Source organism: Tubulanus polymorphus, chromosome 1 (genome assembly GCF_964204645.1).
Source record: "Tubulanus polymorphus chromosome 1, tnTubPoly1.2, whole genome shotgun sequence".
NCBI lineage: Eukaryota > Metazoa > Nemertea > Palaeonemertea > Tubulaniformes > Tubulanidae > Tubulanus > Tubulanus polymorphus.
Genome location: NC_134025.1, coordinates 6334218 through 6338596, shown reverse-complemented (window position 1 = coordinate 6338596; position 4379 = coordinate 6334218). Strand labels below are relative to the sequence as shown.

The window sequence follows — 4379 nt, the reverse complement described above, 5'->3', positions numbered from 1 at the left end:
TGCTGTTTTAATCTCATCTGCTGTTTTTTACTCTTATTTCAGAAACACACAGCACCGGCAGCGGTAAAACGTGTTAGGAAATATATCGGTATTCATTATCTTTCTGTTTACTTTCCATATCACAGCAGTTTGAGGCGAGTTTTCAGTCATTTTAACCCTGAATGAAATTGAAATTATTGACGTCTTATGTTTTTCATATAGATTTTCAGTGGATAGAGCCATGGAGGTTTAAACGCCGAACAGCCGACCTCAAATACCGTTAGCTTAAAAGCATTGAGGAAAATGGTGAGATATGGTTTGAAACTGCTCTTATTTCATAACAACTTCTGTAATGTATGCTTCTCTACAACATTTGTATTTCAGGTGCCAAAATAAAGCTGAACCTCCGGAAATCTGCAAACAGTAAACATTGCGTTCTACAAATCAAACAAGTCAGAAGTAGAGAGTTTTCGATTTATTGCAATAATTTGTGGTATTGTATGTAAGTAATTTTCTCTACATGATTCGACCTGGTTCTTCCTTGTTTACAACTGTATGGTTCAATTATCTATGTCTTTATTTTTTCAGGATATCATTAGTGCTCTTATCTTCATGACATTAAGGCTCCGGGGAGTGAAATCCTGCTAGAAATGGAAATAGCCTGCATGGTCAAAAGGCACTAAACTAATCCGATAATCCGGTGAGTTTTTCATCACTCCACTGTGCTCAGATTTGATAATATCATGTGCAAAATATTATTCTATACAGTATTTCTATGTGTCATTCTCTCAAAAGCTTAATAAGAAGTGCTGCTGCTGCTGCTACATCATCTATTAAAATTTCCTCTGGAAATATCGTGGACAATATGCTACTATAATCAAAACAGGTAAGAAAAATAGTTATTTTCAGAAAAGCAGACACATATGTAATGTTTCTTAATTTCGCTTATCAATTTCTCTTTACAGAATAAAATCCACACAGCACCAGAATCTACAGCGCAAAAAACCTGGTTCAAAGTTAACCATGAATGATCCTCCTCACACGTAGCTGATAATTCTTCAAACAAGTGGGATTAAAACTGTGAGATTCAATTTGAAACTGCTCTTATTTCATAACAACCTTACTGACAATTTATAGCATTTATACATTTGTATTTCAGGAGTAAAAATAAGCGGAGCCTTTGACAGAATCTGTGAACAGTATTGTGATTTCACAGAACATTTGTAAATGATGGACATCCCTTTAGATCCTCAAAACAGGTACCGGTAAACATCTCTGCAGATTCCAGTCTCTATAAATCTTGCTGCTGTTTGACTCTAAATATATGATGTAAATTCCTGATAAAAAGTTTTTCTTTTGTGCCCATTCAGTTCGATACATAGAATGAATGACTTCTGAGCTAGAAACATTGGAGTAGTGGTGAGTTTATATCGATTTATTGGTGTAATTTGTTGTTATTTATTTGTTATAAACTTAATTTATCATTTTTTGTTGGTTTAAATAGATATATTTTTAGATCAAGTCAGGAAAATTCTTTTGGTTTCAGATCAATGTTTTCTCAGATTTCTAACATTTATACATTGATATTTTAGGAGCCGAAATTAGTGGATCCCTTGACAGAATCTGTGAACATTAAATAGTAGGAATTCACTGAAGATTTGAAAAATGATAGACATTGCTTTAGATCCTCGAAACAAGCACCGGTAAATATCTCTGCAGATTCCAGTCTCTATAAAACTTGCTGCTGTTTGACTGTTGTAAATGTATGAAGTCATTTCCTGTTATAAAGCTTTGTCTTTTATGACCATCCAGTTCAACACATAGATCGAATAACTTCTGAGCTAGAAACAGTCAAGAACTTGAAATCATTCCACCAGAATTAAACACCATGGAATTACAGATAAGGTGAATTTTCAATTACTTTTTTCCTGGTCAAAGTTAGAATTATCAAGTCTAAATGATACAACTTTTGTACTTTAGGGATCAAAATGAAGCTAAACCTAAACATTGCGTTCTACAAATCAAACACTAGTCAGAAGTGGTGAGTTTTATATCGATTTATTGCATTAATTTGTAGTGATTTATCAGTTATATCATTTTTCGTCCGGTTTCAAAAGAATTCTCTTCAAATCAAGTCAGCAAAATGGTGGGTCAGAACTCTGCATACACTCAACAGATTGTGATAAACTAGGGAGCGTTCACAAATTACGTACCTCGAAATCTCCCGTTTTTCTGACCCCCCTCCCCCCTTGTACCACCTTTGTACCAAATTCACTGACCCCCCGTACCATCGCACCCATGACCACCCCTCCCCACCCCCACCCCCAATTATATTGATGCAAAGAACACAAATCAAAAAAAATATAAATACCTGATTTCATTAATGATGTAACAAAAGAATTAAGCAAGTATTGTTGTTTATTGATTTTATATACCCGGTACTAAAAGCCGATAAAACACCAACAGCTATTTTCATTTGAGTTTGGTACATAAAGTACGTACCAAGATTGATTAATACCCCCCTCCCTCAAAGTACGTACCTTTTTTGCTGACCCCCCTCCCCCTCCCCCATGTACCACTTTGTACCAAAATTCAGTAACCCCCCTCCCCCAATGGAGGTACGTACTTTATGAACGCTCCCCTACTCAAAAGGCTGGTGGGTTTTCTGTTAATCGAACACACATGCCGCAGTTTCTATTTATTTCGCCAATTATTTTCTGGCATAATTTTTCTCTTTCCAGAATGCAGTGCACCAGACACAAATTGCAGCTGGATAAATTGAGAATATTCATCTTTTGAAGAAGCTCGTTGTTGCTGAAGTTGCTATTTAATGATATTATGGCTCTTGGAAGTGAAATCCTGCTAGAAATGGAAATTGTCGAAATGGTACAACACTTACAAGACTGCCTTGGTGAAATCCAGCCTCAGAAACTTGAGCTTGAACTAATCAGATAAACACAAGTTTCAAAATGGTTGGTTTTCTAATAGTATCTACCCCCAATTTCTGACTGCTAGAATTTTGTATTATAAATACGATGCTAATTGTTCTCATAGTATGATTTTTTTTGCAGCTTGAAATTTGTCCAATAGAACAGTTTAAAGTTGATCAAAGGAATTGGTGTTTAATTATTTGGAGTTCTATATGGTAACTATAAAACTCTTGTTTCTAAAGTATTTCATGAAATTCCCACTTGACTGTTTAAATCTAATCCAACATTTTCGATGTCATATTTGCAGACACGAGTTTATTCAAGGATGAAGTGGGGACCAATATGCCATTTGACAGGGACACAGACCAATACGCCATCTACCTGAGATTGATATACTGCCACTTACTTCAGACATCTGCAATTTTAAAGTTTATAGCCAAATGAAAATTTTTATATTGTGCCGGCCAGTACAGACCTACTGTTGTTCTGTTTCTGATGGTTTCAATGACTGCGAATCATGTATCCATAAAAACAATGGAGTCATCCCCTGATTCATCTCACAATGCTGTGATGTCATTTTTGCTGTAGAATTGCCTGTTCACTAAGTCAGGTGTAGATAATAGATGATTTGAACCTGCTAGATACAAATTTAAAAGATTAGACACGTAATTTATCTATCAAGAATCACAATCAAGATAAACTTAGGTACCGGTAAATGAAGAAATAACTAGAACAACCTATGCACAAAATCACAAAACCTCTCAACCTAAGCACTTAACACCTCTCTCCTTTTTTAATTAACTTTTTCTTCCTATTCCCTGTGTTTTAGTTATTTCTTCATATCTGACAATGGTCTCTAGAGAGACTCCAAAACGTTGTGTCTTAATTCTTTTAAATTTGTAGTTTTAATCTTATTTTGATTTTTACTGAAAATTGAAATTGAAGATAAATGATGGGCATTCTGAGTTAGATCAAGGGCATGAGATATTTTACACACTCCATGTAATTGCATTAGTTTGTAATTGTTTCTACCTCAGAACCCAGTTTTCTGGGCATGTATGTATAAACTTGTATAATAATGTATTGTAAACGGGCTTATAGTCCCACATGCAATGACACGTTTTCTTTTATCATGGGACTTTATTTTGTATGAACTGCTGTATCGTGTTATTTGAAATAAATATATATTTTCTCTGTTGTTCCGTTTGTGATCACAGACGCCAGCAGTTTCATAGACTCTGCGTCACGTACATGATAAACCTTACGTAGGCGATAAACCTACATCGCATAGGTTCAGTTTCATAAAAGTCATTTAATCAAAAACTTATCTTATTGAGTCTTAAACGGATCCTGTGGACCCGGTTTCACGAATATAGTTTAAACTTAATCCTAAATCAATCTAGGAGTTTATTGTGAAACTGGACCCTGCATAGGATGAACTCAGTGTATGCGTATGAAACTGTTGGCTTC

General features: G+C 35.1%; 1 long non-coding RNA gene across 1 annotated transcript; it reads left to right on the top strand.

Annotated features, from left to right (window-relative positions):
• Positions 1–2753: 2753 nt before the first annotated feature.
• On the top strand, positions 2754–3347 carry LOC141898145 (uncharacterized). The gene is made up of 3 exons (XR_012618518.1): positions 2754–2951; positions 3051–3124; positions 3217–3347. It is a non-coding gene; the product is annotated as an uncharacterized LOC141898145 (long non-coding RNA).
• The last annotated feature ends 1032 nt before the right edge of the window (positions 3348–4379 follow it).